The sequence below is a fragment of the Tympanuchus pallidicinctus genome, unplaced genomic scaffold, assembly GCF_026119805.1.
Source record: "Tympanuchus pallidicinctus isolate F22 unplaced genomic scaffold, pur_lepc_1.0 scaffold145, whole genome shotgun sequence".
Taxonomy (NCBI): domain Eukaryota; kingdom Metazoa; phylum Chordata; class Aves; order Galliformes; family Phasianidae; genus Tympanuchus; species Tympanuchus pallidicinctus.
In genome coordinates, this window is record NW_026294664.1 from 22,956 (window position 1) to 36,717 (window position 13,762).

The window sequence follows — 13,762 nt, forward strand, 5'->3', positions numbered from 1 at the left end:
TTTTCCTAGAAATCCCTGTTTTTAACCTAAAATATCGCTTATTTTCATAGAAATCCCTGTTTTTCCCCTTAAATATTGCTTATTTTCATAGGAATCCCAGTTTTTAACCTAAAATATCGCTTATTTTCATAGAAATCCCAGTTTTTCCCCTTAAATATCGCTTATTTTCATAGAAATCCCAGTTTTTAACCTCAAATATCGCTTATTTTCATAGAAATCCCTGTTTTTCCCCTTAAATATCGCTTATTTTCATAGAAATCCCTGTTTTTCCCCTTAAATATCGCTTATTTTCATAGAAATCCCTGTTTTTAACCTAAAATATCGCTTATTTTCCTAGAAATCCCTGTTTTTATCATCTAAATATCGCTTATTTTCATAGAAATCCCTGTTTTTCCCCTTAAATATCGCTTATTTTCATAGAAATCCCTATTTTTCCCCTTAAATATCGCTTATTTTCATAGAAATCCCTGTTTTTCCCCTTAAATATCGCTTATTTTCATAGAAATCCCTGTTTTTCCCCTTAAATATCGCTTATTTTCCTAGAAATCCCTGTTTTTAACCTAAAATATCGCTTATTTTCCTAGAAATCCCTGTTTTTAACCTCAAATATTGCTTATTTTCATAGAAATCCCAGTTTTTCCCCTTAAATATCGCTTATTTTCATAGAAATCCCTGTTTTTAACCTCAAATATCGCTTATTTTCATAGAAATCCCTGTTTTTAACCTAAAATATCGCTTATTTTCATAGAAATCCCTGTTTTTAACCTAAAATATCGCTTATTTCCATAGAAATCCCTGTTTTCAACCTAAAATATCGCTTATTTTCATAGAAATCCCTGTTTTTATCCTAAAATATCGCTTATTTTCATAGAAATCCCTGTTTTTATCCTAAGATATCGCTTATTTTCATAGAAATCCCTGTTTTTCCCCTTAAATATCGCTTATTTTCATAGAAATCCCTGTTTTTAACCTCAAATATCGCTTATTTTCCTAGAAATCCCTGTTTTTAACCTAAAATATCGCTTATTTTCATAGAAATCCCTGTTTCTAACCTAAAATATCGCTTATTTTCATAGAAATCCCAGTTTTTAACCTCAAATATCGCTTATTTTCATAGAAATCCCTGTTTTTAACCTAAAATATCGCTTATTTTCCTAGAAATCCCTGTTTTTAACCTAAAATATCGCTTATTTTCCTAGAAATCCCAGTTTTTCCCCTTAAATATCGCTTATTTTCATAGAAATCCCTGTTTTTAACCTCAAATATCGCTTATTTTCATAGAAATCCCAGTTTTTCGCCTTAAATACAGCTTGTTTTCATAGAAATCCCTGTTTTTAACCTAAAATATCGCTTATTTTCATAGAAATCCCTGTTTTTATCCTCATATATCGCTTATTTGCGTAGAAATCCCTGTTTTTAACCTAAAATATCGCTTATTTTCATAGAAATCCCAGTTTTCAACCTCAAATATCGCTTATTTTCATAGAAATCCCTGTTTTTCCCCTTAAATATTGCTTATTTTCATAGAAATCCCAGTTTTTAACATAAAATATCGCTTATTTTCATAGAAATCCCTGTTTTTCCCCTTAAATATCGCTTATTTTCATAGAAATCCCAGTTTTTAACCTAAAATATCGCTTATTTTCGTAGAAATCCCTGTTTTTCCCCTTAAATATCGCTTATTTTCATAGAAATCCCTGTTTTTCCCCTTAAATATCGCTTATTTTCATAGAAATCCCTGTTTTTAACCTAAAATATCGCTTATTTTCATAGAAATCCCAGTTTTTAACCTAAAATATCGCTTATTTTCCTAGAAATCCCTGTTTTTAACCTAAAATATCGCTTATTTTCATAGAAATCCCTGTTTTTAACCTAAGATATCGCTTATTTTCCTAGAAATCCCTGTTTTTCCCCTTAAATATCGCTTATTTTCCTAGAAATCCCTGTTTTTAACCTAAAATATCGCTTATTTTCATAGAAATCCCTGTTTTTAACCTAAAATATCGCTTATTTTCAAAGAAATCCCTGTTTTTCCCTAAAATATCGCTTATTTTCATAGAAATCCCTGTTTTCCCCCATAAAATATCGCTTATTTTCATAGAAATCCCTGTTTTTCCCCTTAAATATCGCTTATTTTCATAGAAATCCCAGTTTTTATCCTCAAATATCGCTTATTTTCATAGAAATCCCTGTTTTTAACCTGAAATATCGCTTATTTTCATCGAAATCCCTGTTTTTAACCTAAAATATCGCTTATTTTCCTAGAAATCCCTGTTTTTAACCTAAAATATCGCTTATTTTCATAGAAATCCCTGTTTTCCACCTAAAATATCGCTTATTTTCATAGAAATCCCTGTTTTTAACCTCAAATATCGCTTATTTTCATAGAAATCCCTGTTTTTAACCTCAAATATCACTTATTTTCCTAGAAATCCCTGTTTTTAACCTAAAATATTGCTTATTTTCATAGAAATCCCAGTTTTTAACCTCAAATATCGCTTATTTTCATAGAAATCCCTGTTTTTAACCTAAAATATCGCTTATTTTCATAGAAATCCCTGTTTCTAACCTAAAATATCGCTTATTTTCATAGAAATCCCAGTTTTTAACCTCAAATATCGCTTATTTTCATAGAAATCCCTTTTTTTAACCTTAAATATCCCTTATTTTCCTAGAAATCCCTGTTTTTCCCCTTAAATATCGCTTATTTTCATAGAAATCCCAGTTTTTCCCCTTAAATATCGCTTATTTTCATAGAAATCCCTGTTTTTAACCTCAAATATCGCTTATTTTCATAGAAATCCCAGTTTTTCGCCTTAAATATCGCTTGTTTTCATAGAAATCCCTGTTTTTAACCTAAAATATCGCTTATTTTCATAGAAATCCCTGTTTTTATCCTCAAATATCGCTTATTTGCGTAGAAATCCCTGTTTTTAACCTAAAATATCGCTTATTTTCATAGAAATCCCAGTTTTCAACCTAAAATATCGCTTATTTTCCTAGAAATCCCTGTTTTTAACCTCAAATATCGCTTATTTTCATAGAAATCCCTGTTTTTAACCTAAACTATCACTTATTTTCATAGAAATCCCAGTTTTTATCATCAAAATATCGCTTATTTTCCTAGAAATCCCTGTTTTTAACCTCAAATATCGCTTATTTTCATAGAAATCCCTGTTTTTAACCTAAAATATCACTTATTTTCCTAGAAATCCCTGTTTTTAACCTAAGATATCGCTTATTTTCCTAGAAATCCCTGTTTTTCCCCTTAAATATCGCTTATTTTCATAGAAATCCCTGTTTTTAACCTCAAATATCGCTTATTTTCATAGAAATCCCAGTTTTTAACCTTAAATATCGCTTATTTTCATAGAAATCCCAGTTTTTAACCTAAAATATCGCTTATTTTCATAGAAATCCCTGTTTTTAACCTCAAATATCGCTTCTTTTCATAGAAATCCCTGTTTTTCCCCTTAAATATCGCTTATTTTCATAGAAATCCCTGTTTTTCCCCTTAAATATCGCTTATTTTCATAGAAATCCCTGTTTTTCCCCTAAAATATCGCTTATTTTCATAGAAATCCCTGTTTTTAACCTAAACTATCACTTATTTTCATAGAAATCCCTGTTTTTATCATCAAAATATCACTTATTTTCATAGAAATCCCTGTTTTTAACCTAAAATATCGCTTATTTTCATAGAAATCCCTGTTTTTCCCCTTAAATATCGCTTATTTTCATAGAAATCCCTGTTTTTAACCTCAAATATCGCTTATTTTCATAGAAATCCCAGTTTTTAACCTTAAATATCGCTTATTTTCATAGAAATCCCTGTTTTTAACCTTAAATATCGCTTATTTTCATAGAAATCCCTGTTTTTAACCTCAAATATTGCTTATTTTCATAGAAATCCCAGTTTTTAACCTCAAATATCGCTTATTTTCATAGAAATCCCTGTTTTTCCCCTTAAATATCGCTTATTTTCATAGAAATCCCAGTTTTTAACCTAAAATATCGCTTATTTTCATAGAAATCCCTGTTTTTAACCTAAAATATCGCTTATTTTCATAGAAATCCCTGTTTTTCCCCTTAAATATCGCTTATTTTCATAGAAATCCCTGTTTTTAACCTAAAATATCGCTTATTTTCGTAGAAATCCCAGTTTTCAACCTAAAATATCGCTTATTTTCATAGAAATCCCTGTTTTTCCCCTTAAATATCGCTTATTTTCATAGAAATCCCTGTTTTTAACCTAAAATATCGCTTATTTTCATTGAAATCCCTGTTTTTAACCTAAAATATCGCTTATTTTCCTAGAAATCCCTGTTTCTAACCTAAGATATCGCTTATTTTCCTAGAAATCCCTGTTTTTCCCCTTAAATATCGCTTATTTTCATAGAAATCCCTGTTTTTCCCCTTAAATATCGCTTATTTTCATAGAAATCCCTGTTTTTAACCTCAAATATCGCTTATTTTCATAGAAATCCCTGTTTTTAACCTAAAATATCGCTTATTTTCCTAGAAATCCCTGTTTTTAACCTAAAATATCGCTTATTTCCATAGAAATCCCTGTTTTTAACCTCAAATATCGCTTATTTTCATAGAAATCCCTGTTTTTAACCTAAAATATCGCTTATTTCCATAGAAATCCCAGTTTTTAACCTAAAATATCGCTTATTTTCATAGAAATCCCTGTTTTTAACCTCAAATATCGCTTATTTCCATAGAAATCCCAGTTTTTCCCCTCAAATATCGCTTATTTTCATAGAAATCCCTGTTTTTAACCTAAAATATCACTTATTTCCATAGAAATCCCTGTTTTTAACCTCAAATATCGCTTATTTTCATAGAAATCCCTGTTTTTAACCTCAAATATCGCTTATTTTCATAGAAATCCCAGTTTTTCCCCTTAAATATCGCTTGTTTTCATAGAAATCCCTGTTTTTAACCTAAAATATCGCTTATTTTCATAGAAATCCCTGTTTTTAACCTAAAATATCGCTTATTTTCATAGAAATCCCAGTTTTTAACCTTAAATATCGCTTATTTTCATAGAAATCCCTGTTTTTCCCCTTAAATATCGCTTATTTTCATAGAAATCCCTGTTTTTCCCCTTAAATATCGCTTATTTTCATAGAAATCCCTGTTTTTAACCTAAAATATCGCTTATTTTCATAGAAATCCCAGTTTTTAACCTAAGATATCGCTTATTTTCATAGAAATCCCTGTTTTCCCCTAAAATATCGCTTATTTTCGTAGAAATCCCTGTTTTTCCCCTTAAATATCGCTTATTTTCATAGAAATCCCTGTTTTTAACCTTAAATATCGCTTATTTTCCTAGAAATCCCTGTTTTTAACCTAAAATATCGCTTATTTTCATAGAAATCCCTGTTTTCCCCCATAATTATCACTTATTTTCATAGAAATCCCTGTTTTTAACCTCAAATATCGCTTATTTTCATAGAAATCCTTGTTTTTAACCTAAAATATCGCTTATTTCCATAGAAATCCCTGTTTTTAACCTAAAATATCGCTTATTTTCATAGAAATCCCTGTTTTTAACCTCAAATATCGCTTATTTTCCTAGAAATCCCTGTTATTCCCCTAAAATATCGCTTATTTTCATAGAAATCCCTGTTTTTCCCCTTAAATATCACTTATTTTCATAGATATCCCAGTTTTTAACCTAAAATATCGCTTATTTTCATAGAAATCCCAGTTTTTCCCCTTAAATATCGCTTATTTTCATAGAAATCCCAGTTTTTAACCTCAAATATCGCTTATTTTCATAGACATCCCTGTTTTTCCCCTTAAATATCGCTTATTTTCATAGAAATCCCTGTTTTTCCCCTTAAATATCGCTTATTTTCATAGAAATCCCTGTTTTTAACCTAAAATATCGCTTATTTTCCTAGAAATCCCTGTTTTTATCATCTAAATATCGCTTATTTTCATAGAAATCCCTGTTTTTCCCCTTAAATATCGCTTATTTTCATAGAAATCCCTGTTTTTCCCCTTAAATATCGCTTATTTTCATAGAAATCCCTGTTTTTCCCCTTAAATATCGCTTATTTTCATAGAAATCCCTGTTTTTCCCCTTAAATATCGCTTATTTTCCTAGAAATCCCTGTTTTTCCCCTTAAATATCGCTTATTTTCCTAGAAATCCCTGTTTTTAACCTAAAATATCGCTTATTTTCCTAGAAATCCCTGTTTTTAACCTCAAATATCGCTTATTTTCATAGAAATCCCAGTTTTTTCCCCTTAAATATCGCTTATTTTCATAGAAATCCCTGTTTTTAACCTCAAATATCGCTTATTTTCCTAGAAATCCCTGTTTTTAACCTAAAATATCGCTTATTTTCATAGAAATCCCTGTTTTTAACCTAAAATATCGCTTATTTCCATAGAAATCCCTGTTTTCAACCTAAAATATCGCTTATTTTCATATAAATCCCTGTTTTTATCCTAAAATATCGCTTATTTTCATAGAAATCCCTGTTTTTATCCTAAGATATCGCTTATTTTCATAGAAATCCCTGTTTTTCCCCTTAAATATCGCTTATTTTCATAGAAATCCCTGTTTTTAACCTCAAATATCGCTTATTTTCCTAGAAATCCCTGTTTTTAACCTAAAATATCGCTTATTTTCATAGAAATCCCTGTTTCTAACCTAAAATATCGCTTATTTTCATAGAAATCCCAGTTTTTAACCTCAAATATCGCTTATTTTCATAGAAATCCCTGTTTTTAACCTTAAATATCGCTTATTTTCCTAGAAATCCCTGTTTTTCCCCTTAAATATCGCTTATTTTCATAGAAATCCCAGTTTTTCCCCTTAAATATCGCTTATTTTCATAGAAATCCCTGTTTTTAACCTCAAATATCGCTTATTTTCATAGAAATCCCAGTTTTTCGCCTTAAATATCGCTTGTTTTCATAGAAATCCCTGTTTTTAACCTAAAATATCGCTTATTTTCATAGAAATCCCTGTTTTTATCCTCAAATATCGCTTATTTGCGTAGAAATCCCTGTTTTTAACCTAAAATATCGCTTATTTTCATAGAAATCCCAGTTTTCAACCTCAAATATCGCTTATTTTCATAGAAATCCCTGTTTTTAATTTAAAATATCGCTTATTTTCATAGAAATCCCTGTTTTTAACCTAAACTATCACTTATTTTCATAGAAATCCCAGTTTTTATCATCAAAATATCGCTTATTTTCATAGAAATCCCTGTTTTTAACCTCAAATATCGCTTATTTTCATAGAAATCCCTGTTTTCCACCTAAAATATCCCTTATTTTCATAGAAATCCCTGTTTTTAACCTAAGATATCGCTTATTTTCATAGAAATCCCTGTTTTTCCCCTTAAATATCGCTTATTTTCATAGAAATCCCTGTTTTTAACCTCAAATATCGCTTATTTTCATAGAAATCCCAGTTTTTAACCTTAAATATCGCTTATTTTCATAGAAATCCCTGTTTTTAACCTTAAATATCGCTTATTTTCATAGAAATCCCTGTTTTTCCCCTTAAATATTGCTTATTTTCATAGAAATCCCAGTTTTTAACATAAAATATCGCTTATTTTCATAGAAATCCCTGTTTTTCCCCTCAAATATCGCTTATTTTCATAGAAATCCCTGTTTTTAACCTAAAATATCACTTATTTCCATAGAAATCCCTGTTTTTCCCCTTAAATATCGCTTATTTTCATAGAAATCCCTGTTTTTCCCCTTAAATATCGCTTATTTTCATAGAAATCCCTGTTTTTAACCTAAAATATCGCTTATTTTCATAGAAATCCCAGTTTTTAACCTCAAATATCGCTTATTTTCATAGAAATCCCTGTTTTTAACCTCAAATATCACTTATTTTCATAGAAATCCCAGTTTTTTCCCCTTAAATATCGCTTATTTTCCTAGAAATCCCTGTTTTTCCCCTTAAATATCGCTTATTTTCCTAGAAATCCCTGTTTTTAACCTAAAATATCGCTTATTTTCATAGAAATCCCTGTTTTTAACCTAAAATATCGCTTATTTTCAAAGAAATCCCTGTTTTTCCCCTTAAATATCGCTTATTTTCATAGAAATCCCTGTTTTTAACCTTAAATATCGCTTATTTTCATAGAAATCCCTGTTTTTCCCCTCAAATATCGCTTATTTTCATAGAAATCCCTGTTTTTAACCTAAAATATCGCTTATTTCCATAGAAATCCCTGTTTTTCCCCTTAAATATCGCTTATTTTCATAGAAATCCCTGTTTTTAACCTAAAATATCGCTTATTTTCATAGAAATCCCTGTTTTTAACCTAAAATATCGCTTATTTTCATAGAAATCCCTGTTTTCCACCTAAAATATCGCTTATTTTCATAGAAATCCCTGTTTTTAACCTCAAATATCGCTTATTTTCATAGAAATCCCTGTTTTTAACCTGAAATATCACTTATTTTCCTAGAAATCCCTGTTTTTAACCTAAAATATTACTTATTTTCATAGAAATCCCAGTTTTTCGCCTTAAATATCGCTTGTTTTCATAGAAATCCCTGTTTTTAACCTAAAATATCGCTTATTTTCATAGAAATCCCTGTTTTTATCCTCAAATATCGCTTATTTGCGTAGAAATCCCTGTTTTTAACCTAAAATATCGCTTATTTTCATAGAAATCCCAGTTTTCAACCTCAAATATCGCTTATTTTCATAGAAATCCCTGTTTTTAATTTAAAATATCGCTTATTTTCATAGAAATCCCTGTTTTTAACCTAAACTATCACTTATTTTCATAGAAATCCCAGTTTTTATCATCAAAATATCGCTTATTTTCCTAGAAATCCCTGTTTTTAACCTCAAATATCGCTTATTTTCATAGAAATCCCTGTTTTTAACCTAAAATATCACTTATTTTCATAGAAATCCCTGTTTTTAACCTAAGATATCGCTTATTTTCATAGAAATCCCTGTTTTTCCCCTTAAATATCGCTTATTTTCCTAGAAATCCCAGTTTTTAACCCTAAAATATCGCTTATTTTCATAGAAATCCCTGTTTTTCCCCTTAAATATCGCTTATTTTCATAGAAATCCCTGTTTTTAACCTCAAATATCGCTTATTTTCATAGAAATCCCTGTTTTTAACCCTAAAATGCCAATTATTTTCATAGAAATCCCTGTTTTTCCCCTGAAATATTGCTTATTTTCATAGAAATCCCAGTTTTTCCCCTAAAATATTGCTTATTTTCATAGAAATCCCTGTTTTTAACCTCAAATATCGCTTATTTTCATAGAAATCCCTGTTTTTAACCTAAAATATCCCATATTTTACTAGAAATCCCTGTTTTTCCCCTAAATATCGCTTATTTTCATAGGAATTCCTGTTTTTAACCTTAAATATTGCTTAATTTCATAGAAATCCCTATTATTCCCCTAAAATATGACATATTTTCATAGAAATCCCTGTTTTTAATCCTAAAATATCGCTTATTTTCCTAGAAATCCCTGTTTTTAACCTAAATATCGCTTATTTTCATAGAAATCCCTGTTTTTCCCCTAAAATATCGCTTATTTTCATAGAAATCCCTATTTTTCCCCTTAAATATCGCTTATTTTCATAGAAATCCCAGTTTTTAACCTCAAATATCGCTTATTTCCATAGAAATCCCTGTTTTTCCCCTTAAATATCGCTTATTTTCATAGAAATCCCAGTTTTTCCCATTAGATATTTTTGCTTATTGCTTATTTTGCTTATTTTCATAGAAATCCCTGTTTTTCCCCTTAAATATCGCTTATTTTCATAGAAATCCCTGTTTTTATCCTCAAATATCGCTTATTTTCATAGAAATCCCTGTTTTTAACCTAAAATATCGCTTATTTTCATAGAAATCCCAGTTTTTACCTAAAATATCGCTTATTTTCATAGAAATCCCTGTTTTTAACCTCAAATATCGCTTATTTTCATAGAAATCCCTGTTTTTAACCTAAAATATCGCTTATTTTCATAGAAATCCCTGTTTTTAACCTAAAATATCGCTTATTTTCATAGAAATCCCTGTTTTTCCCCTTAAATATCGCTTATTTTCCTAGAAATCCCTGTTTTTAACCTCAAATATCGCTTATTTTCATAGAAATCCCTGTTTTTCCCGTTAAATATGGCTTATTTTCATAGAAATCCCTGTTTTTAACCTCAAATATCGCTTATTTTCATAGAAATCCCTGTTTTTAACCTAAAATATCGCTTATTTTCATAGATATCCCTGTTTTTAACCTCAAATATCGCTTATTTTCATAGAAATCCCAGTTTTTTCCCCTTAAATATCGCTTATTTTCATAGAAATCCCTGTTTTTCCCCTTAAATATCGCTTATTTTCCTAGAAATCCCTGTTTTTCCCCTTAAATATCGCTTATTTTCATAGAAATTCCTATTTTTAACCTTAAATATCGCTTATTTTCCTAGAAATCCCTGTTTTTAACCTAAAATATCGCTTATTTTCATAGAAATCCCTGTTTTTCCCCTTAAATATCGCTTATTTCCATAGAAATCCCTGTTTTTAACCTAAAATATCGCTTATTTTCAAAGAAATCCCTGTTTTTCCCCTTAAATATCGCTTATTTTCATAGAAATCCCTGTTTTTAACCTTAAATATCGCTTATTTTCATAGAAATCCCTGTTTTTCCCCTTAAATATCGCTTATTTTCATAGAAATCCCAGTTTTTATCCTCAAATATCGCTTATTTTCATAGAAATCCCTGTTTTTAACCTGAAATATCGCTTATTTTCATCGAAATCCCTGTTTTTAACCTAAAATATCGCTTATTTTCATAGAAATCCCTGTTTTTAACCTAAAATATCGCTTATTTTCATAGAAATCCCTGTTTTCCACCTAAAATATCGCTTATTTTCATAGAAATCCCTGTTTTTAACCTCAAATATCGCTTATTTTCATAGAAATCCCTGTTTTTAACCTGAAATATCACTTATTTTCCTAGAAATCCCTGTTTTTCCCCTTAAATATCGCTTATTTTCATAGAAATCCCTGTTTTTAACCTCAAATATCGCTTATTTTCCTAGAAATCCCTGTTTTTAACCTAAAATATCGCTTATTTTCATAGAAATCCCTGTTTCTAACCTAAAATATCGCTTATTTTCATAGAAATCCCAGTTTTTAACCTCAAATATCGCTTATTTTCATAGAAATCCCTTTTTTTAACCTTAAATATCCCTTATTTTCCTAGAAATCCCTGTTTTTCCCCTTAAATATCGCTTATTTTCATAGAAATCCCTGTTTTTCCCCTTAAATATCGCTTATTTTCATAGAAATCCCTGTTTTTAACCTAAAATATCGCTTATTTTCATAGAAATCCCAGTTTTTCGCCTTAAATATCGCTTGTTTTCATAGAAATCCCTGTTTTTAACCTAAAATATCGCTTATTTTCATAGAAATCCCTGTTTTTATCCTCAAATATCGCTTATTTGCGTAGAAATCCCTGTTTTTAACCTAAAATATCGCTTATTTTCATAGAAATCCCAGTTTTCAACCTAAAATATCGCTTATTTTCCTAGAAATCCCTGTTTTTAACCTCAAATATCGCTTATTTTCATAGAAATCCCTGTTTTTAACCTAAACTATCACTTATTTTCATAGAAATCCCAGTTTTTATCATCAAAATATCGCTTATTTTCCTAGAAATCCCTGTTTTTAACCTCAAATATCGCTTATTTTCATAGAAATCCCTGTTTTTAACCTAAAATATCACTTATTTTCCTAGAAATCCCTGTTTTTAACCTAAGATATCGCTTATTTTCCTAGAAATCCCTGTTTTTCCCCTTAAATATCGCTTATTTTCATAGAAATCCCTGTTTTTAACCTCAAATATCGCTTATTTTCATAGAAATCCCTGTTTTTAACCTTAAATATCGCTTATTTTCATAGAAATCCCAGTTTTTAACCTAAAATATCGCTTATTTTCATAGAAATCCCTGTTTTTCCCCTTAAATATTGCTTATTTTCATAGAAATCCCAGTTTTTAACCTCAAATATCGCTTATTTTCATAGAAATCCCTGTTTTTCCCCTTAAATATCGCTTATTTTCATAGAAATCCCAGTTTTTAACCTAAAATATCGCTTATTTTCATAGAAATCCCTGTTTTTCCCCTTAAATATCGCTTATTTTCATAGAAATCCCTGTTTTTATCATCAAAATATCACTTATTTTCCTAGAAATCCCTGTTTTTAACCTAAGATATCGGTTATTTTCCTAGAAATCCCTGTTTTTCCCCTTAAATATCGCTTATTTTCATAGAAATCCCTGTTTTTAACCTCAAATATCGCTTATTTTCATAGAAATCCCAGTTTTTAACCTTAAATATCGCTTATTTTCATAGAAATCCCTGTTTTTAACCTTAAATATCGCTTATTTTCATAGAAATCCCTGTTTTTAACCTCAAATATTGCTTATTTTCATAGAAATCCCAGTTTTTAACCTCAAATATCGCTTATTTTCATAGAAATCCCTGTTTTTCCCCTTAAATATCGCTTATTTTCATAGAAATCCCAGTTTTTAACCTAAAATATCGCTTATTTTCATAGAAATCCCTGTTTTTCCCCTTAAATATCGCTTATTTTCATAGAAATCCCTGTTTTTCCCCTTAAATATCGCTTATTTTCATAGAAATCCCTGTTTTTAACCTAAAATATCGCTTATTTTCGTAGAAATCCCAGTTTTCAACCTAAAATATCGCTTATTTTCATAGAAATCCCTGTTTTTCCCCTTAAATATCGCTTATTTTCATAGAAATCCCTGTTTTTAACCTAAAATATCGCTTATTTTCATTGAAATCCCTGTTTTTAACCTAAAATATCGCTTATTTTCATAGAAATCCCTGTTTTTAACCTAAAATATCGCTTATTTTCATAGAAATCCCTGTTTTTAACCTAAAATATCGCTTATTTTCATAGAAATCCCTGTTTTTCCCCTTAAATATCGCTTATTTTCATAGAAATCCCTGTTTTTAACCTCAAATATCGCTTATTTTCATAGAAATCCCTGTTTTTAACCTAAAATATCGCTTATTTTCATAGAAATCCCAGTTTTCAACCTAAAATATCGCTTATTTTCCTAGAAATCCCTGTTTTTAACCTCAAATATCGCTTATTTTCATAGAAATCCCTGTTTTTAACCTAAAATATCGCTTATTTTCATAGAAATCCCAGTTTTTAACCTAAAATATCGCTTATTTTCATAGAAATCCCTGTTTTTAACCTCAAATATCGCTTATTTTCATAGAAATCCCTGTTTTTAACCTAAAATATCGCTTATTTTCATAGAAATCCCTGTTTTTAACCTAAAATATCGCTTATTTCCATAGAAATCCCTGTTTTTAACCTCAAATATCGCTTATTTTCATAGAAATCCCTGTTTTTAACCTCAAATATCGCTTATTTTCATAGAAATCCCAGTTTTTAACCTTAAATATCGCTTATTTTCATAGAAATCCCTGTTTTTAACCTAAAATATCGCTTATTTTCATAGAAATCCCTGTTTTTAACCTAAAATATCGCTTATTTTCATAGAAATCCCAGTTTTTAACCTCAAATATCGCTTATTTTCATAGAAATCCCTGTTTTTCCCCTTAAATATCGCTTATTTTCATAGAAATCCCTGTTTTTAACCTTAAATATCGCTTATTTTCATAGAAATCCCTGTTTTTAACCTTAAATATCGCTTATTTTCCTAGAAATCCCTGTTTTTAACCTAAAATATCGCT

At 29.4% G+C, this 13,762-nt stretch overlaps 1 long non-coding RNA gene across 49 annotated transcripts in view; it reads right to left on the reverse strand.

Moving 5' to 3' along the window:
- The window catches only part of LOC128076605 (uncharacterized), a 68,314-nt gene that overhangs the window by 22,529 nt on the left and 32,023 nt on the right, over nucleotides 1-13,762 (reverse strand). For 42 of the 49 annotated variants that reach the window (XR_008204496.1, XR_008204528.1, XR_008204531.1 and 39 more), the window contains 4 exons: nucleotides 13,668-13,708; nucleotides 12,356-12,437; nucleotides 10,755-10,836; nucleotides 3,802-3,883 (listed from right to left, as the gene is read on the reverse strand). This is a non-coding gene — a long non-coding RNA (uncharacterized LOC128076605). Of the gene's footprint in view, nucleotides 1-3,801; nucleotides 3,884-10,754; nucleotides 10,837-12,355; nucleotides 12,438-13,667; nucleotides 13,750-13,762 lie in introns of all 49 variants that reach the window. The other 7 variants (XR_008204519.1, XR_008204523.1, XR_008204534.1 and 4 more) reach the window with 5 other exon arrangements.